The 22,479-nt window shown below is 39.9% G+C and overlaps 1 long non-coding RNA gene across 1 annotated transcript in view; it reads left to right on the top strand.

The window, feature by feature from the left end:
- Window positions 1-14,377: 14,377 nt before the first annotated feature.
- The window catches only part of LOC123853823 (uncharacterized), a 92,156-nt gene continuing 84,054 nt past the window's right edge, over window positions 14,378-22,479 (top strand). Inside the window, exon 1 of the long non-coding RNA XR_006793213.3 lies at window positions 14,378-14,528. This is a non-coding gene — a long non-coding RNA (uncharacterized LOC123853823). The remainder of the gene's footprint in view (window positions 14,529-22,479) is intronic.

Here is a 22,479-nt window from a genome sequence, read left to right as displayed (position 1 = left end):
GCAAAATAGTTGTACTGCCCTGAAAAAGTTCTCACTGCTTCACCACCCAATCATACCTCTTGGCAAATACCGATCTGTATATAATCTCTATGGTTTTATCATTTCCAGAATGTCAATAAATGGAAGCATACACTGTGTAGCCTTTACAGACTGGCTCTATTTCACTTAGCAAAATGCATTTAAAAATCATCTGTGTCTTCGTGTGGCTTAATATAGCCCATTCCATTTTATTACCAAATAGTATTCCCTTTATGGATAAAACACAGTTTATCTATATATTTATTGAAGGGTTGCTTCTACTTTTTGACAACTATGAAGAAATCTGCTGTAAACAGCATATTCTTGTTTTGGGGGGGGGGGGGGGGGGGGGGGGGGGGGGGGGGGGGGGGGGTAGCTGTACGCTTTCAGTCAGTTGGGTAATTACCTAGGAGCATGACTGCAGGACTGTAGGTTAAGACTGTTTAGCTTTGTAAGAGACTGCCAAATCGTCTTCCAAAATGGCTGCACCCATTTGCATCCCGACCAGCAATCAACGTTGAGAGTTTCTATTCTTCTTCTTCCTCACCAGTATTGGTATCATCAGGTTTTTTGGATTTTAGGCTCTTCTAACGTGTGTGGAGTGGTCTTGTATTGATATTTTATTTTGCATTTCTCTAATGACAAATGATGCTGAGTATATTTTCATATAGTTATTTGCTGTCTTTATATCTCTCTGGTAACATGTCTGTTGGATCTTTGGCCTATTTTTAAATTGGATTGTTTGTTTTCTTATTGTTGAGGTGAAGAGAAGTTCTTTTTTTTTTTTTTAAGATTTTATTTATTTGAGAGAGAGAGAGCACAAGCTGGGGGAGAGGCAGAGGCAGAGGGAGAAGCAGACTCCCCGCTGAGCTGGGAGCCCGATGTGGGGCTTGATCCCAGGACCCTGGGATCATAACCTGAGCTGAACGCAGATGCTTAACTGACTGAGCCACCCAGATGCCTCGAGAAGTTCTTTATATATTTTGGGTACACATCCTTTGTCAGATGTGTATTTTACAATAAAAGCTTGTCTGTGGTTTATCTTTATTTTCTTAACCGTGTATTTCACAGTGCAGAAGTTTTACATTTTAAGGAAGCCCAAATTATTATTTTTTTTTCTTTCACGGATCACTCTGTTTTAATTAAATGCTAAGAATTGTGAAGAATATGAATCTGTAAAGAGATTTCTCCCCCTCCCCCATAAACTTTAATTTTCAGTTGGAACAAAGAAGCAGACATACTCTATAGTTTCTATTTTAGTGACATTTGAATAGTTTGTCATTAAGTTGATTTATTTAAAATGTATACAAATGTCATTTCAACAATTCTATAGAAATTATTTCTAGTCACCCACTACTTTTTAATTTATAGCTGTCCCTAATCATTTGGTCTTCCCCCTTTACTCCCCTTTTAAGTGCCTTCTTTGAAAACATCTTCAGTAAGCTTTTTATTTACTTCTCTACCCATTTATACATAACAAAAGGAAATAGAACAATATCTTGCAAGGTTGGAAGATCTAAATAATATAAGCAGAGCACCTAGTGTATACTGTAGAATCTAACAAGCAGTTGTTAAATGGTGTTATCATAAATTAGAGTGACACTTAAATTATAAGGTGCCTGCACTGTGTCCATGGGTTTATCCGCCGTAAAAGGCAGGGGTCAATATAAGCCTACATGAAGAACCATTAGGATCGGATGTTGAGGTATATGCATCAGGACACAGTGGTTGAGGGCAAAAGTTCCAGCTCTGGGCTGCCCAGGTTTCTTCGCTATCTCTTCTACTTATTTAGCGGGGCAACAGCGGGCAAATTCATCTTGCTATGCCTCCATTTTCCTCAGCTGCTGACAGTACCATCTCCCTTATAGGATTGTGAGAGGATTAAGTTAGTTAGTGCCTGTAAACCCTTAGGAGAATGGCTGTCAATGAATACATGCTACATAACTATTTACTAGTGTTTTTCATTAGCGTGGCATCCCGAGAGCATAAAGCACCTTCCTATAATCATCATCTGCTAGTAGCTTATGGCATCGGAGTATATGAACCCTTTACCTTTAGAAGTCTTAAGATCGCCCAATAGACTTTGCTCCTAAAAACTATTTTTCTTCTCTTCCACTAAGAGGAGAAATGCGTGGTGAGTGTGGTGGTCGTGGGAGTGCAGTGGGAACATGGAGTTTGTTTGGAGCCAGGACTCCCTGCTGGAGAGTACAGGAGAGGCCTGGATGGGGGGAGCTTTGGAGGCAGTGACGTATGACAAATGACTTGTTGCGGCAATGGATCATCAGAGCCTGGCTACACTGGTGACATGTCCCGTCATACATCATCAGAGCAGTGCCCGGCAGGAGCAGCAGCCTGGAAACCACCCTGCCCCATAAATTTTAATATAGCCAAATAAGAGAGCTGTAATTTTCTTTTCTTCTAAATTAAAGATTGACACTCGGGAAAGGAGGGACAGAGGAGTCTTTCATAGGACCCAGTTGCTTTTCAAAGACCCCAAAGTCACTGGGGTCCTCTGCTGATATGCACTATCACCATTGCTCCGCAGTGAGTGAAAAAAAAAAATCCAAGTACCTTGGTTTAACTTAACCAGACTGCCTCACTCCCTGACCTGGCACAGTCTGCCCTATAATGTAGAGACAGCCTGCATTAACCTCCGGACAATTGTCTGAGATGGTGGATCACTTTGTTATTCTCCATTGGTCTATAATCAACTGATGGGAGTGCATTAGAGTTTTGGAATAAGTTTGGGGGGGAAATCAAGACTTCTGTTTTTTGGCCATGTTCTATTGTGATGGCAATTCAGTATCCTAAATGGAGCTCCCAGATAGGCAGTCAGACATGTAATTCCTGAGCTCAGAAGACTGGTCTGGAGATGAAAATTGAAGACTCTTTAGGGTACATATAGTATTTTAAACCATGAGAACAAATGAAATCTGAGAATTAGGTAGAACTGGAAAAGACAGGAAGGTTGAGGATGGGGCTCTAGGGCATTCCAATGTTTTGAGGTCCAGTAAGGGAGAAGGAACACTTCAGGAAGGGTGATAAGATAAGAAAAAGTAGAAAATAAAGCCAGATGGGAATTAGTGTTGGGGAAAAAAATCTAGAAAACAAAGGGTTTCAAGAGGGAAGGATTGGTTCTCCTGTGTCTACTGATGCTAAATTGTGGTTTAAAATGAGCATCAGGAGTATCATCTTTCACGAGGTTAATGTTGTTAGTAACAGTGTGAGAAATATCTATGGAGTGATGGGGATGAAGGTCCAAGTGGAATGATCTAAGGACAGAATGGTGGCTAAGGAATTAGGAATACAGACTATAAACAACTCTTTGATGAAATAGCATGTTACCAGCAAAGGAGATGGAAAATGGAACAGTAACTGAAGATGGACATGAGGTCTAGGGAAATCCTTTTAAAGCTGGGTGATATTAAGGTACATTTGAGTACTAATGGGAATGAACCATTAGAACAATAGAAGTAGGTGAAGCAGGATAGAAAGGAGGAAATTCCAGGAGTAGAGTCTTAAGAGGGTAGAGGGGAATAGATCCAGAGTATACACATGGCCGTGAATAAGAGCAGGGGCAGTTTCAATATATGGTGCATATGCAGGTGGGTTGGTAGATATGGTTGCAGTCAGATAAGGATTCTTATTGGATCTATTTTCTTTATGAAGTATGAATCAAGTCTTCAACTGAGAATGAGGAGTGAAGGTGTTGAAGATTTCAGGAAAAAGACAGTGGGGGAATATCATCTTTAACAGGGATAAATGACTATGTTAAAATGCTAAAATAGTCCAGAAATTTGGGGGTTTATTTGTGATCGTGAATTTTTCACCTTTCTTACTTCAAGGATTGTGCAGATCCTAAGAGCCAGGCATTGAGTAAGCGGTTAATGGGTAACTAGAGTTAGGTATTGCTGGGCATATTTAAGGACACGTGCAAGGGATCGGTTATAGTACTAGACCATGGGACATAGATTGCTTAAGAAGAGAACTGAACACTTGGATGTAAAGAGCTTTTGATGAATAATGAAAACATAGTGCTATAGACGGGTTGGAAGTACTGATGGGTGAGTTAATTGGGAGAACCAGCGTAAGTGAACTGGAGGGTTAGTAGTTGATACATGATCAAAGACAGTGACATTTGAAATTAAGATTTTAGAATTGGTATGGTTACGGATGGGGATCGAGTCTTGGGTATGCCATATAAGTGAAGGACCGACTGTGTAAGTCAGATGAGTGAAGAAACACTGTAGTATCTAAAGAAGAGAAAACACTGAGAGGCTGTTGGAGGATCCTTTTATATGGACATCAACGTTATTGAGAATGATAATAGACACAGAAGTGAAAGAAAGATAGCAAGCCAGATGCACAAGATCCACTTGGCAGGCTATTTTTCTGGAATCAGTGTTCCCCACACTCTACGCCCAGGATGACTTCAGAAGAGTATCTGTTCAGCCCCACATTTGAATAAAGGACCAAAAAAATGCCTCAGAGGAAGTAAACAGGGACTGGGTCTCAGGTATTACCCCGTCTGTGGTATCACACCTGGATGACCTTATAAACCATTCTAAAGTGTGGGGATCCTGAAGCTCAGGGACCAGGGCAGGGGTCTCAGTGTTCTGGGTCTCAGGACAGGACTGACAGAATACAAGATGAGATTATGATATAGGGCTACCGGTATTATTTCTTCCATGACTCGTTTTTATACATGGTACATGATTTATAATTTTAAAATACAATGACTTGAACGCTTGTGATTTTTGTTCTGTGTTGCTTTTTCCCCTGGCTGACTGAACTAAATATACCTGAGAAACAACTCTTTCTTGCTAAAGGAACATCTGCATGTTTTTCCTTCAGGAGAAGGAAAATACATTCTTTAAGACATGCCTTATACCCTCTCCCTGCATACTTTCCTCTATTGTAAATATTATGTTTTCCTAATTCATATTCACGTAAAAAAATAAATAACAATAGACTCAGTGTTGTTAAATAATTTATTTGAATGATAACCATAAGGCAACATTAAGATGAATGCTTTAAGACCCTGAAATGTGGGTGAGCCTATTGCTTGGTTTATAGGAATGTCTCCCTTCCAAATTATGCAGGAGACACTGATTGAAAATGAGGGAGGGACAGATAGAGAGACAAAAATAAATATGTAGAGACCTGCAGAGAGAGACAAAGATAGAGATCAGGATACCATCTCATTAGAAAAATACGTCTAAATTTCTGTAAGAAATCCCTATGCTATGGATGCTATCCCAAACATCTCTTGGCTAATATGAAAAATGTGAATACATCCAGCTAACTGGCTGGAAAATGCTCTCCAGTGCCATGATTTTTTTTTTTTTTTTTTTTTTTTTTCTGAGGCGGTACCTGTGTGGTTTCATTGAAAAGTTTCTTTAGCAGACGATGTTGGAAATTCAGGGAAGAGGTGCCAAGGGTTTCTTAGAAATGTATTTCATGGTACAGCACCAAGGGACAGCATGTATTTTGAATATGCTTCCACAGGAGGATTGAGATGCTGTGGGGTAATTTGTCCCCCCCACCTCCATATAATGTTAATGGTCCTAAATTAATTACAAACCCCAAATTAGTCTGCTCCCAAAAGTGAAAAGGAAATGCCTTCGCGTTTTCTTCTTCTTTTCAAAATTCTAGGGGACCCAGACCTGAACAAACCTCACTCCCACCTATCAAAGGATCCAGTGTGTTAATTCTGTTACTCACCCACATGTGTGCTTTTTTTCTTCTTTTTCTTTCCATTCTCTATTAGATCTCTCCTAAATAAACACTGCAAAAAGAAAACGAACTGGATTTTTAAATCTACAAAATAAATTAATCTGCAAAGAACGCTCTACTATTCAGAGAACCGAGCTAGTATTTGAGAGGAAAGGGAAGAAGTCTACCCACCTTGATCCCTCTCATGAGAAGAGAAATAAAATGTCCAAGTTCTTTCTGTTATGGGAGGTACCTTCCATCATAGAATAGGCAGTAGGAATGTCTTGCTTTTGTTACTATTCACTGCACTTTGTTTGCCCTCATTCATGTTCCAAGGAGAGTGATGGTCTCTACCCAGTTCCACACTTCACATTTCATATAGTCGCCCATCAGTTATTTGCATTAATGGGTAAAAAAAAGAGAAGGGGACACAGATGCCATGGATAACTCTAGAGAGAGAATAATCCTCAAATTGTGCCCATTTGGTCTTTGGAGGGTTTTCTTTTAATATAATGGCAGTGATGTGATATGTAGAATTTCTCAGTTCTTAAGTTAATTTCATGATTCATGTAATGACGTTTAATGAGGCACAGTCACCTTTCTCATCTGCCTTCGTGCTTGGCTCTCCTCTCCTTATTTTCATAGAAGGACTTATTTATATCACTTCTGAGACTGATTATTCCAAACCACTAACCTGAAGAAAAGCAGTCCTTTGCAAATCTTGCCCCTTCACACCTACCCTAGGGCAAGAGATACTTATTTTGGCTTTTGAAAATTTTTCTGCTTGCTAGCCTAACCTTATGTAAATAGCCCGTTTCCACAAAGTGCATAATTAGTTGAACGAATGAAAATGTTAATATAAATTTAAAAGCAGAGTCCTCATGGATAATTTTTAATTCCAATAATTCATTCCTGGATAATTAGGAATTCCTTCATAATTCTTAATTAAGGAACGGGTCATGTCCTCATACATAGTAGTCTTTTTTTTTTTTTTCTAAGATTTTATTTATTTGACAGAGAGAGACAACACAAGCAGGGGAAGTGGGAGAGGGAGAAGCAGGCCTCCCGTGGAGCAGAGAGCCCGATGCCGGGCTCGATCCCAGGACCCTGGGATCATGACCTGAGCGGAAGGCAGATGCTTAACGACTGAGCCACCCAGGCGCCCCCCATAGTAGTCTTCAAAATAAAAGTCATAGCAATGTTTGCAAAGGCAGGAAAAGTCCAGAAAAATAAGGTAAGAAATTGGGTAGTTTTTATGTACAGAAAGACGTATGATTCGGTGTATTTAGTTTAGAAAGCAGGAGACTGGGGAGCAGTAACTGATATTAATTTGAGAATGGTATATGAACAAGTAGAGATAAGAATTATTCTCTATCTTTGGACAGTTATTAGATGCACCCTCTTTGCACAGAGTAAGATTATGAGTTATTTATCTCCATAACCCTAGGGTCTAGCCCAGTGCAGTTCATCTCGAATAATTATTGGAGATTTGGACCAAAGTTAATGAATTAATTATTTAGTGGGCTTTATGATGACTTCAGGCACACTCTCAAAACTTGGGATTTGCCAAAAGGCAGGAAGAAGCTCAGATAATCCATCCATATTTAATATTTCTATGCATTTTACACTTAATCCTAATAATTACCATTTATTGAATATTTTATTCTACATTCAGCTCATTATACATTTTATCCCACCAAATCCTTGTCAATTAAAGAAAAAAGATAAGACCAAAAAAAAAAAAAAAAAGAGAGAGAGAGAGAGAAGAAATGCATGCAGTCTCACATAGCAGCCATTTAAACCCAGGTCTGTCAACCTCCAAAGGCTGGACATTTTCCTTCATGTATCATCACGTCTATACCAGGGCTTCTAATTATTTGACTGAAGATGCCTAGACCTGTTCTGTATTCCACCAGGTTAATTTCAAATGGTCTCTGATAAGAAGCTTTGGTTTTGGTTATCTGCAGTAACCAGAATTTAGACTTTGCCAGTGTTCTCACTATTGTTACTGTTTTAACGTTCTATTCATAAATTACACAAATTTAATCTACATGTGACAAAAATGGCAGTACACAATGTACAATGAGTAAATAACAGTTTATCAACAGAGAAGAGTTCCTTATTCTTTCCCAGAACAGGAAGGAAGTTCCCCTCGATTCTGAGAATCCCAAATGTCAGTCCCACCTCAGACACAGAGCTATTCACAGATTGTACCCTATCTTGTGTCTAGGATCTTCCAAATTTTTTTCCAAAAGACATCTCCTCATTTTTGTCACACGTTCTGCCTACAACAAGCATACTCTTTTTGCAGTGATGTTTTACACCATGTTAATGTGAGCCCATTTGTGTCTGCTGCAATGAGAATAAATTCGGCTAAGCTGTGTCTCAGTTTTAGAAATTGGAGAGGGGGGGAACAGTAAGGGTAACTGGCTAGTCCTAATCCTTGGGGACTGTGCAATGGTGCTATTCCTACAGATCAGGTGAGGACCAGCCACAATAAAACTGATGACAGATACAGGTTTCTTTTCACGTATTGATGCCTTACAAAGCATTTTAGAGTTTACTGTGCCCATGGTGCTTAAAGAAGATAAAATAAAATAATACCAACATCTTAAAAAGAAGGTGAGCTGCTTGTGTGGTAAAATGGGTAAAATAGTTCTAGAGTACAATTTTGCAGTATTCATCAAAGGTCTTACAGATATTCACTTGATTCTCTAATCCACATTCTAGATTATATTTTTTCCCGAGAAAGTAACAGCAGTTCTGCATACGGGCATGTTCAGAAAAGCTACAAATCATGCTAAACAAAATTTTGAAATATCAAAAAAGTATAGCTGGTTAACTAAATTACATAATATTCATACTAAAATCCACGTTATAGAAAACTATCTTTTATAAAAAGATGCTTCTAACATAGAATTAATTTAAAAGATATTGAGAAACAGAACACAGAGTAAGATCCATATTCAAGCAACAGTGAGAATCACATTGACACTCGTTTGCATAGGCATGTTTCCAACTCCTGTTAGCATTGACCTTTGAAAACAGTTTAGGCAGTTGTCCCTCAAATTCTATTTCAATCATGTAACTCCTCTTTAATCAGAAAAAAATTTGATAAATGCTCTAGTGGGAGTGCTAATAACATTTAGTGACTCTCTTTGTGGAAATGAGAATCAGGCCGGGCAGTAGAAAATCATAATGAAGAATGAGATGAGATATCTTAGATTTGGGGGCTTGTGTTTATGTCATCACAGATATCCGAGAATGTTCCAGAGTTTGGTGGCCATCAGAATAATAAACTACACCTTCACTACTTTGGTGCTCTGGCAGCCCTTATGATTTTATGACTTTATGACCTTATGACTTCTTTTTCTAGTAAATTCCCAACACTCAGGACTGTGCTCCTGGGGATTCTCCTATGGTCATCCCTTCCAAAGTCTACAGGCACCCGGATGTGGTTCGGGTCACCACCGGACTGCCTGTCCCTTGAAGACTGGATATACGCTGGCTGCTGACCCAACAGGGAGCCGTCCCTGCATTAGGAGCATCCAGTGAATATCATAAATCCTGCTTGTGAAATTATCTCACCTCCGAGAAGGCTTTTCGTCACCTGAGTAGTGTTGTGTCCCACTCATGAGGGCATCAGAGCCTTGTCACTACCATCCTATTTCAGTGGAGTATTACCACTTCACGTTCTCTGTTCTACAGCTGTAACGTGCAAAAATTATACGGCAGTTTCATGTCAACTGCAGTGATCAAAATATATGGGTGGAAAGCAGAGGATGGAGTCAGGAGAATAGTTTATTTATTTTTCTTTTTTTACCTATATTCATGTTCTACTTTTTTAAGTTCTCGGCTCTTGATGCAGCCAGAAAGCACAGTTTGTACAGTGACAGTAAAAGCCCAATAACATCCCTTTATGTTCATAGAAGTTGGTCCCTAGTGTTTTTAGGGGACCGAAAAACCCACAGCTATACCCAACAACAGCCCATAAAGCAGCTTGAGCAACAAAACGACTGCTGACTGATAGTTTTTCCCGTATTTACATGTCCTTGCAAGATACAGAAAGAAAAATAAATAGATAGATAAAAAAGTACCTCCTGCGCCACCACATTTAGCCATTCCTAACTGTGCCTTCAGGCTTTTCCTGCAATGAGAGAGTCCAGTAAATATAATAAATAAATAGCAGAAGGAACTGCCTTCCCCAGCTACCACTGCTACTCAGCTTACACCCTGCAGCAGAAGACTCAATTTCACTTTTATCATTATTTTAGCTGGCAATTGCTTAGACAATTATCCAGTTCTTCTTAAGAAGCTTAATTAAATTATTTATGAAGTTGACCTCCCACAACAGTGAACTCCTTAAAATTTCCTTATGTAAGAATAGAACACTATTTTATTTTGTAAAGGAGAGAGGTAAGTTAACTGTAGAATCACATGTAGTTAGCATTTTCAACTGCACTTGGGACACAAAGAGATTCTAATAAATAATACTGTTGTCCAAGTTGGTTTCTCTTGCCTTACAATGAAGAGGTCAACAATAATTCAGCTTTATTGATTGACTTGGTTATGCCAAAATCAAAGGGAGAAGTGAAGGAAGGTTGTTCTCATCCCATGTGGATGAAGTTCTTCCAGTTCCCTAATGGTTTAAAAAGAAAACGGGGCTTATTAGAAACCTGGGCCATCCCTAAAATACCATTATGGCAAGTGACATAGAGGAACCATTTTGAAATGTTGTTTTGTTGGTTTATTGCAGTAGTAATGACAGTAATTGAAAATGTTAGAGAAGATCTCTCATAGTCTGCTCTGTAGCAATTAGCTGAATTAGGGCACAGTTATTGGGCTTGTGCAGTCCCCATAAATATGCTTAAGACTGTAACCAACCATGTGCTCCTGTCAATCCATCTGTATTGGTTGTACTATGAGTATATGAAAACAGTATTTTCCAATGTATGCTCCGCTGTATTCTATTCAGTGGCTGTAGTTTTCCTCCTGTTATATATTCAGGCTATCAAAATTTGCAGGCAAATAGTGTGAGCATCCAGAATGATAGAAACCTAACACATCTGCAAATGATACTGGGGAAAAAATAGTGTTCACCTAAAACATTGGCTTTTGTAATAATGGGAACAAATCAGATGAAGCTATTTATCTACTTCAAGGCAATATTGAAAGGTTGCTTATTTCTTATCTTGTTTTCATTCTCCTTGGTACCATGCTTATGACCAGTTGAGGTCAACAAGGCTCCATCCATGAGATCTGTCGGCATTTGCTTTTAGAATGCAACATTTTAGTAAATGTTAAGAGAAGGTGGCCCGATCAGTGATTCTCAGTATGGCCCATGGCTGGTTTTGTTTGTTTATTTGGTTGGTTGCTTTCACATAGCTGGTTTTATAAGTAGCTGTTCCAGGTAGAATAAAGAGTTAAGTGTGCTAAATATGTAGAGGCATATTTAAAGATAATACCCATGGAATGTTTGTAATTATCTCTTTCATCCTTCTTCCTCATCCCTCTGTTATCTTCCTGAGAGTTCTATCTCAGGGCCCTCTCTGCAGATTAGGGAGCGTCAGGGAACCTCATGAGATACTCATACAAAGGCTCAGTTTTTCAATATATTGCTTTTGAGGCTTGAAGAAGTAGAGGAAACCCCATTGCAGGGTGTACCTACAGAATATATGTGCTGTAGTGCACCCACAATACATCATAAGAGAAGACTGCCTGTAAATGATTAAATGTGAAAATAAAAGTGTGCCTGTGTATTTGCAGTAGCTTCCTTCTTCCCTGGTCTCCCTGACTCCAGCTTCTTCCTGTTTCCAGCCTGTCCCACATTCTTCTGCCAGAATAAACTTCCTGGTGTAGTGGAGAACCCAACTTGAGCCTACACTATGTCTGGGCATGTTGTTTAAACTGATGGGCAGTTATGACAAGACATTTATCTGTAGGTGGGCTCGGGGAGCCTTTGGGAGAAACTCATCTTGCGGGAAATAAAGAATTAAAAAGTAAAGCTTGATCAAGTAATAAAACCTGAGTTGTCAGAGATGACAGATGATTCTGAGTTCAGCCAGGAGCCTGTGATTAGTCTACTGGATTTAGAATCTTCATCCAGAGGAACACTGTGGAGCGAAAGCTAGAAGGTCTGTTTTACTAAAAATTCTTTATACCCTAAGAGCAAAATAATCACTACTTGGTATCCTGTGAACTGTGGGTAACACAAAAGGCTAAAGGTTACTTGCTTTCATTTCTCTGCGGTCCCTGGTGGGCTTTTGGAACGAAAATGTGTTTCAGGGGCGCCTGGGTGGCTCAGTCCGTTGAGCGTTGGACTCTTGATTTCAGCTCAGGTCATGATCTCAGGGTCGTGAGATCGAGTCCCACACGGCTCCGCACTCAGCACAGAGTCTGCTCGGGTTTCTCTTCCTCTGCCCCCCCCCCCCCCCCAGCGCTCTCTCCCTCTCCCTCTAAAATGAATAAATAAATCTTTTTAAAAAACGTGTTTCAATGTATGGGTGGTAACACCTGTAGAGCTGGCAAGCCCTGTAGGATAGCTTTCCTCTAATGAAGTGCTGTCAGGGGCACCTGGGTGGCTTAGCTGGCAAAGCGTCTGTCTGACCCTTGGTTTCAGCTCCGGTCATGGTCTCAGGGTTGTGAGACCAAACTCTGCGTTGAGCTCTGTGCTGGGCATGGAGCCTCCTTAAGATTCTCTCCCTCTCCCTCTGCCCATCCTACCTACTCCCCCCGCCCCAAAATAAAATAAAAATAAAGAAGTGCTGTCAGAGATAAGAAAGAGACATTGGTGCCCTGGACTGGCACTTGGTAAGGCACAGGGAGACTCAGGGAAGCAGCCCTGGTCCCTCCTGGAAGGCCAGTGCTACACAAGGGACACCCCATGGTGACTGGCCATGTTTATTTATGACACGTGTGAGATGCTCCCTGAGACTCTCTGAAATATTTGAGGAAGCTTTATTTTTTTTTAAAAGATTTTACTTATTTATTTGAGAGAGAGAGAGACTGAGAGAACGAGTGGGGGAGGAGCAGAGGGAGAAGCAGGCTCCCTGCAGAGCAGGGAGCCCAACGTGGGGCTCAATCCCGGGACCCTGGGATCATGACCTGAGCCAAAGGCAGACACTTAACTGACTGAGCCACACAGGCTCCCTTGAGGAAGCTTTAGATGGAGCTGAAGCATTGAATGAGTGTGTGTAGGAAAAGAGATATAGGAATTTGCCCTTGAGAAATTACAAAATATTTAAGTCCTATGGAAAATTCAGAAAACACTGACATCCAAGTCCCTAGAGCCCACATAAAAGAGTTGTGACTATCTTGCCATATTTGCTTGAAATGCCAATTTTATGCTTTTTCTATTGAAAAAATAAAACATTATAGATATATCCATGTTCCCTTCTACTTTCTCACACGTACTTACCATCAGGGAGCTGAGACGTGGGAATCCATAAAAAAATTCTTCATGTTTCCTTTTCACTTTTGAATGTTAATACTAGTAGACTGTACACAACTTTTTAAACTTTTTACACTTATTTTAAAGAATACTTGATCTACTTCTTCTGTTTAAAATATTGTATAGTCTGCCGTCATTTGAATGAGCTGTGATTGATTTACGCACTTGAGGCACTGACATGTGTGCTGTTGTTGATTTGGGCAAAGTTTTATACACATGCTTGTGGTATACTTCTCATGCCCTCAATATTCCAGAAACTCCTACAATTATTTATGGGATAAAGCCCAAACCCATCCACGTGGCATTTGGGTTCGGCCATTAAGGACACGCTCAGACTTACCCATTGCTCCTCTCCTCCTAGGGACCATGGCCGTGTCACTCCAATGGCCATCCCATGAACTTTTCTCCTGCCCTCTCCCTAAAATCCTTCTTTCTGCCTAAGTACTTACTCTACTCTCCACCCCAGGCCAACGCCACTCTCCTTTTGCAGAATCACGATTCCAGTATTTGAAGTCCAGACTGTTTCATCCTTTTCCCCCCCAATTCCCAGCTGCATTTCACCTCCCCCCGCCCACCAATTCTGCATCTTCCCGTTTCATCTCTATTATGGAATTGGTTACACCTCTCCTTCAGTTAGGACACGTGTGTGCCTTCCCCGACTTTCACCTCTGGATCATCCTTAGCTCCTACCGTAAAGTAAAAGTTAAATGAATAAATAGGTGAACAAAGTAAAAAATAAATAAAGGCTCAATTAAATGGAAAGCAGAAGGTATTGCTAAGCCGAGAGTAGTCTTAGTGTTCCTTAAAGCTCAGAAGCCGGCCATGACTGCGTACCTCCTGGCATCAGCTGTCCTCTCGAAAATGCAATTGTGAGAAAATGCAGTTGTGAGAAATGACCAGCGAGCGGGCGGATGAAACCTGGCCCTGCCCAAACCACCAGGGGACATACACTGTTGACAGTAGGGACCAGGAGTGAGAGAAAACTCCCTTCTCTGTTCCTCAGCTCGGGCCGTGCGTGTGCGCATGTGTGCGTGCGTGTGAGCGAGCACGCATGCGCATTCCTCCATCAGCGGGATTGATTCACAGGTTGTTCCAGGCAGAGCCGCGTGAGGCCGAGTCAAGCCTCCTTGGGGGGCGGGAAGTCCCGGATGGAGCCACGTGCAGACGCAGGCACTCCTCCCCGGCTCTGCTCCAGGTCACGGGGATCTCTGGTAAGAGCCAGAGCCTGCTGCACCGTTAGAGAGAAAATCACTCGGCTCCCCCAGTCTTTTGCGTCCAATTTATGTCCAATTTGCAGACTTTCAACATTGCAACCTCACAGTTCATAAAATCAAACTCAGCCTGGGTAAGTCTCCAGGTAATGGATTTAGGATCACGGGAGGTGTTACCTGCAGTCCATGATGGGTAACTTTCTTGTTAACTAAAGTCCCTTTAGCTAAATGAGTTCCAGGTTTAAGTCTCCCTTTCTTTTTTTTGGCAGGGATTTGGGGGGTGGGGGGAGGGTAGGCGTAGAACTTTATTAGGCTGCGCGTGGAGAGCTTTTCATTGCAAAAGGCAACAGAAAAAAAAAAAAATTGGGATAAGCCAGTCTTTGTATAAACGGAAGGTGGTGAAAGGAAGGCTGTGTATGGGGGCTAAGGGATCAACCCTCCGGCTCCACTCGGCTACGTAGGGACCCGGGGAGACGGCCTGGTGCTCCAGGCGGAGCCGGGCCGTTTCCGCAGGTAACTGTGGCTCTGCGGGGAAGGCCCAGGGAGGCCGAAACCGCAGCGGAGGGGCCTGGGGGAGGGGCCTGCGGGAGGGGCCGGGGGGGCGGGGCCTGCGGGAGGGGCCGGGGGGCGGGGCAGACACTCCGCGTCTCTCATCCCCCCCCCCGGCGCCCTCGCGCTTGGGGCGAACGCACCTCCATCCGCTTGCCCTGGGGGGCGGGGGGGCTCTCATCAGTAGTCCGTCGTCGAGAGCAGGTCAATTCAATATTCTAGGTGTGTGTCTAAGCATGTGTGTGAATATGCATACCGCACGGGAGCCTGTGTGTGTGCTCACACCAACAATTGCGGATCTATTCCAGAAACCCACAGGGAACGATCCCTCCTAAGATCAGTGGCCCTTTAAACGTCAGGCTCAGAAGTCAGGTTAATTGCATGTCTTATGTTTTTCAAACAAGTCATGTTTGAGTCACTCCACTTAAAAAGCTAATAAAATGCTATTTAATTTTGGCCTTCTGTTACTCCTTAACCCAAGACTAGCTACTTCTATATTTTATTTCTTTGAAAAGTCGTTTCCCTTATAAAAATCGCATGGCTGTGTGTGTTTCATTGCTCACCTGGATGCACACGTCTCTTAAACCCTTCACCTTGCCTTCCTGCTCCCTGGACCTCCTCGTTCTCCCCTCTGTCTTCGTGCTTTTTGCCAAAACTATCGTTCTGTCTTTTCCGATCTCTCAGAGTATCATGATCTTTTCCAAAAAGAGCTCTGACTGCTGTATCTGAGAGAGAAAGAATGAGTATTTGACTTAATTTAGTGGTCAGATAATCTACTTTTACTAAAACAAGGGCAGTTCCTATTCTTAGAACTTTCAGTTGAAGAGGTGAGTCCTTTTATTACTTTTTTGTTGTACCTACTGGAAATTGTCCTATTGTTTCACACATTGTAGACATCTGGGCCAGTGTTGACATTTTATATATTATTGCAAGATTAATAAATAATAGACTGGCTATTATGGTATTGTTTTCCTTTACCAGCAGACTCTTTGGTATATATTTATAGACATCATTTATGTCTATAGGAGGTATGTAGTGCTGTGTTTCCATTTTCTCCATTTACATATCTGTAAGATGGAATTTGGGGTTTTGTTTTTGTCTTAATCGGGTTAGTGGATTGTCATAAATATTGGAATAATACAGACACACGTCCTAATCCTATCACTAAATAGGTGCTTACAATGTAGTGGGCATTTTTTTTTTTTAAGTGGGGAGAGGTTACCATGATATCATTCTTGCCCTGTGTCTCTCAACAAAGTTTAATGAGAGAAAAACAACTATTTTTTTTTTCTTTCTTTCAAAAACCCTACATAAACTCATTTAACCTTCTCGATGTTGTAGAAACACTTTATAAGAACGGTATGAGAAAGAGCTTCAAGGAAATATGCTAGAATGCGGAGCAAATGAGTAACACAGATTCTGGTGTCTGAATCTAATGAATGGACACAAATTAATCACCTGGGGAAACCATTCACTAGAACAACCATGGAGTGACTTTGATGACTTGTTGGAATCTTCTCTTGCTCATGTTATTTCTTTCATCTGGTTTGCCTCTGAGGGTCACTCTGCTCCTTCTTTACACATGGGTACTGTTCTTTGCTCTCCCTGGCTCATAGGAGGGAAAGTGGAGACTGAGACTCAGTCTGTTGGCTCAGTGCCTTGGGTCTTGTGAATAACCAAGTTTCATTGGGAAGGAGCTACCACCGTGCAGGGCCTTGATTTTGATATTGCAGTCTATCAATTTGAAGGGAAAAGAAGGTTAAGGACTTACTGGAAAATTTAAATTACCTCTTAGTCATGTGCCCGTTGGAAATTAAACTGCTCTCTCAGAACTTGGACTCCAGACTTGTCCTTTGGTTTGTGTGAGGCATCTGGAGGGGAGCTGTGAGCCAAATGTGGTGTCCTGGGTGGGAAAGGTGGTTAACCTGATCCCAAACACCTTTCCCTGCCATATGCCCCTGAGTGTCTTAGAGTTTGCCTTTCCAAGCCAAGCACCAGAAAATGTCTACAGGATGAGGTTGGGACAATTACATGGTGGTGGTGGTATCTTATTTTTTAAGAAAAGATGGGGGAACCCTTAGGTGTTCAGGGTTTGGCAAACAGAAATAGCAAAAGATTTTGGATTTAGAAATGGGGGGGGAAACTCTCTCCCTAGGACATTTGTCTTTTATTTCTGTTAGCAACTCATAAAATATGAGTTAAAAATTGTATTGCTTTTAATTCATAAAAGTTCTATTTGTGCAGAAAATTGTTACTAAAACAAATATTAGAAGCAAGAAATCAATAGCGGAATTAATATGATTGTCTTAAAAAAAGCAAGCAAACTGACAAAAATAATTATAAGTAACAAGTGTAAATTGTTGGTGGCTTGCTATAAAAACAATATAGAGTGATTAATTGCTTTCTTAAACATCAAGATTAGCCTTGAACTAAATTTGGAATTAATCCTGTACTAGCTGGGAGAAAATACTCAACTTTTCTATGTCTATTTCTTTATCTGTAAAAAAGAACTAATAGTTCTCATCTCAAACAACTGTTATAAGAATAACTGAGATAGCATATATAAAGCATTCAGCATAGTTGAATAAACGTAACATTTTAGTTGTAATTAGTTGGAAAATGACATTAATATTATCTCATCTAAAATTGTCATTAAAATATACAAAAAAGTTCTTAGAAAAAATTACAGAAAAAATGTAGGACCTATAAGAGTGAAAATATTAGATTTTACTATGAAATATAAGGTTTCCTTTCAGTAATGAAATAATATGCTATCTTTATAGATTAGGAGATTCAATATTATAGTGATGTCAGAATATATATAATCCATTGGGAATGTTTAGGGTGTACTATGTGTCAGCAACTGTATAATTATTAATATGTGTGTGTATACCCCAATTATTATTCATATCAACTCAGTGAAGAAGGAATTATTTTGTTCAACTCATAAAAGAGGATACTGGGGCATAAAGAAGAAAAAATACACGAGTCCATATGGCTGGTAGTTGAAGGAATGTGAAGTTGGATAGAAGTAAATTTTATTTCTAATTTGAAAAATGAATAGGACTTTGCAATTGCTTAAATGGTTCAAAATTAATCTGGAAAAGATAAGTCCACTAGAGCAACCAAGGGTAATTTTCAAACAAAGAATAGCATATGTACAATTATCTTAACAGGAATTAAAATATCTTATAAAGCCACGAAAGGACAGATTCATGGTATAGAATCGAGTCAAGAAAAAGAATCAAGAATAAAGGATATTTATCTCAGCTTGAGTCTGCTTTAAAATCAGTCTAAGAGAAACATTTGCATCCAGATAGCGTAGGGATAGGCGCTGGGAACTTGGAAGACTGGAACAAGGAAAGAGGCTAAGCCAATGTAAGGGATGCATTATTTGGCTAGTAAGTGGGCAACTGGGACTTGGGCACACTGGGTCATTCTGAGGAGCTCTGTACAATACATTTTCGTCACTGAAGATGACAGAAGAGCAGTGTATCCATCCGGTCTCCTGTCCCACACACTGGTCAGAGGTTGTCCTTGGTCAAGAGTACTATTCGCTTGTACTTCCGGATTGGTGTATGTGTCATAGTGGTGGAGTGGTTTCACCAAGCATCCTCTGCCACTGCGGCGGAGGAAGTCCCTTGCGCTGGAAAGGAGAGATTTCCGTTTTCAGAGGAGGCAAGTTGCCCTCAGATCTGAGTCCACTCCAGCAGTGGCCGGAGTATGAAATGGTCTGTAAAGATGGGTGAAGTCAGAGAGGGATTAGATGCAGGGAAACAGTTTCTAGTAAAAGTGGCATTTCAAAAGCACTGCGGAAATAGCATTTTATTTGATTATAGAGTTAGGGAAAACTGGTTAAAATATGAATAAAACTTACATAAAGTTAAGTTCCAGGTGAAATAATGATTTAAATGGTAGAAAACAAAAATACTAAAGGATTAGAAGAAAATACAGGTGCGTAGTTTTTTTTGTTTAAACGTTTGATTGGTTGGTTGCTTGTTTTTGTTTTTTAACAATCTTAGGGATGGAAAAGACTGTTATCATAATATTTAAGACTAAAAACCACATAGGAAAATACTACAACTAATTTTTAAAAGTTTTTTAAAAGTTAAACCAAAATAGTTTTTGCTCTTCAAAAGTTGCTTTCTTTCTCCAACTAAACAGTTTTATTAAATTAAATAAATATATCTGAAGTTTGACTAGTTAGTTGCCAAGTACTCATTATCCACTCTCTGCCCTAATATACTGTATTTACAGTACAGCACTTAGTAACTTAAGACCCTATGATCAAAGAGAGATCTAGGCCACCCTTAAATGTATATCTAAAATCTAGATGAATTTTTTTAAAGATCAAAGTCAGATTTATACTCAGAATCTATTAGGGGTGTGGATCTATAAATGGAATATCAGAGCAATTTAAGAGTAAAGTATTCCCCTCTTAATTTCACTGCTATTTGAATTTTTTTTAAAGATCTTATTTATTTGAGAGAGAGCGAGTGAGAGAAGGAGAGAGAGAGAACATGAGCAGGAGGAGGGGCAAAAGGAGAAGCAGGCTCCCCACTGAGCAGAGAGCCCAAGGAGGGGCTGGATCCCAAGACCCCAGGATCATGACCTGAGCCGAAGGCAGACATTTAACCAACTGAGCCACCCAGGCACCCCCAGTTTTTTTTTTTAATATAGTCATTTGAGACACATCTTTCTTTGTTACAGTTGGAGAAACTATGATTTAGTGGTGATGCCCACATTTGCAAAAATAAATAAAATAATGCAGAGAATTTAGGTATTTCATCAAATACTTATTGTAACCACCACCCTCTTGCATCCGTGCCTAATCATGTATCATCAGAGAAGAAGACTTTTGGTCTAAATTATAAACATATTTGATTATGTCTATACTTAGTTTTTATATTTTGATACAATTTATATATTCAGAAGGTGGCTTGCTTAATGCAGGGTAGCATAGGTGAGTTATTAGGCACTTCCATGAATGAACCATTTTCAGTATCTCTCATACTCTCAACCGAACAATGAATCTGAATTTTTTTTCTAATTCAGATTCAAATAATTTTTTCAACTTGTCTCTATTACAGTCTCATTTTTACAATTAATGGAAAATGGAAAAAATCCTCTCCGAGATGCTTTAAGTTGCAGAATAAGATCTAAGCAAGCAAAACAACTTTAAAAACTGTGTCATTTGTCAGAAGAATGCTAGATAGAAGAGAAATGGTCCTCTCCATGGAAGCCAAGACTGAGGAATACCTCCAAATAATATATACATGGTAGCCTGTTCCTTTCCTTAGTGTCTTTTTTCATTCATCTAGTTTTTGTGACCATGTTTTTCCGAAATGAATTTCATACTGAATGGGACCAAATGTTTCCATTTGTGTTTTGTCACTGACTTGCTTTTGATCTACTTTGAGGACTAGCAAACACATTTGATGAATTCCAAAACAACTGGGAAATTAGGTGAGGAAAAACACTGGCCACAAATTGATTATCGAGTGCAGCATAAACCCAGAGAAACTCACCTTTTGCATTTTCCAGGTTTTGGACATTAGGGAAACACAGTATTGGACAGAATTTGTGATGCTTTTCTCCATGGACCATGAAGGGGAATATCTTTGGGAAATTATCAACAGCTAGAATTTGTGCTGGCTTATGCTACTTTTTCCTTTCAGCTTGTCATGTTCTTTATAATTTTTTTTTAGCTTAATAATATGCAAAGCCTTGAATGTGCAATGCTCTCATACTTTCCACTGAGCTTCAAAGAAAGAAAGCAGAATGAAGCTTGTTGTAAACTTTTATTTCCATCTTCTGCTTTATGTAACCTTATTTTAGTAGCTCCAGTAAAATGTAACCACATTAACCAACACTTAATTTGGACTCCATGACGAAAGAAAGCCAAAAATAGCTCAGAAACAAACAAATTTGGAAAGTGTATGTCTGCCCCTACATCAGATGCTATCAAGTCACAATTTCTTTTTTTTTTTAAGCAGGAAAAAGAGCAAAGAAAAGATGATAGAAACTCATTGATAGAAGTATTTGGGCAACTGATTATTCTTTTTTCCTCTCTGCTGTGATAGTCATTATGTAAAATTATGAAATAAAAGGAAATGTGATTCTTTGTCTAATTCCAATTAGCTACATAATTACTAGTCAATTCTTTTTTCATGTGAAGTTAATTATATGTTCAATTTATTAAAAGTCATGGGTTTTTACATAAATTAATGGAATTATAATAGTATACTCTGTATATTGTCTGAACATATTACGAGAGTTTGATAATAAAGGTGACGGTGGGTTAAATTCGGTGTTCTTTAAACTATAATCAACACCTGTGTTTTCTTTGTACCCAACTATCAATCCACGACTGAATTGATTGTGAGCCACTGCAAAATACCTTATATTTGTTTAATGTTTTACAGCATATCAAATAACCTTATATCAGTTGTTTTATCTGATCCTAACAGTTGTCCATGGCATGTGATGTTTCAAAGAGTGTTAGCCAGAGAGCAGTGGCTTGATTGTAGATCTGTGACTCCAGATCCAGAGCATTTCTAGAATATCCAAATATGGTAGATGTTTACACTATATAAAATATGCATTGTTGTCTATTACCTATTTAAATGTGTATAGTTGATAACTATATTTACTTAAACTAACATCCTGGAATTTTAGCAAATTAATGAAGAACTGACATGCATCCAGGACCTAGTTACACTAGGATGCGCATTTCTGCTCTAATAATGTATTGTTATGCATAGTTTTTAGTAGGACAGATTTACTAAAAACTCAGTGGCTTCGAATAATACCCATTTTATTTATTTGACATGATTCTGCCATCTGGTCAGTGCTTTGCGAGCAGAGCTCATGTGCTTCAGTAGCGTAGGTGCAGGTGGGGGTTGGGGGTGGTTCAGGGCCATACTCCCAAGCAGGCTAACTCCCATGGCTGGAAGGTTGATGATGATTGTTTGCTGGAAGGCAGATGTATGGGTTGGCCACTAGCCTTGCTTCACACTTCTGCCTGGATTTCATGAGTCTCTCCCCCCAAGCCTCTCCGTGTGGTTAGCTTGGGTTTCCTTATAGGACTGGGTTCTCAGGGTAGTTAACTTCCAAAAGCTTCCTAAGGCTTAGGCTCAGAACTGGCCCAGTGTTACTTCTGCCACCTCCTCCTGGTTAATATGATTCCCTGGGCCAGCCCAGATTCAAGGGGAGAGGCTAACACGAGGGTGAGCATGTCAGGAAGTATGTTTCACTGGAAGCCATCGATGTATCGTATAGAAACCTGTACATAAACGATCATAGCTTTATTCATAGCAGCCTTACTCTGGAAACTACCCCCAGATGTCCTTCAGGGGATGAGTGGCTAAACAAACTGTGGTAAACCCATACTACTGAATCCTACTGAGCAATAAAAAGGAGTAAGTGCAAGAACTTTTATTAACCTTAACGAAATAATTCTGAGCAAAAAAACAAAACCAAACACTGATCTTAGGATACATGCCACATGATTCCATGTATACAACGTTTGTGAAA

This window comes from Mirounga angustirostris, unplaced genomic scaffold, assembly GCF_029215605.1.
Source record: "Mirounga angustirostris isolate CCGP_5_RB_7025 unplaced genomic scaffold, mMirAng1.0.hap1 SCAF_17, whole genome shotgun sequence".
Lineage (NCBI taxonomy): Eukaryota > Metazoa > Chordata > Mammalia > Carnivora > Phocidae > Mirounga > Mirounga angustirostris.
Note: the sequence above shows the minus strand (reverse complement) of the source record. Positions and strands in the feature narration are given on the sequence as shown.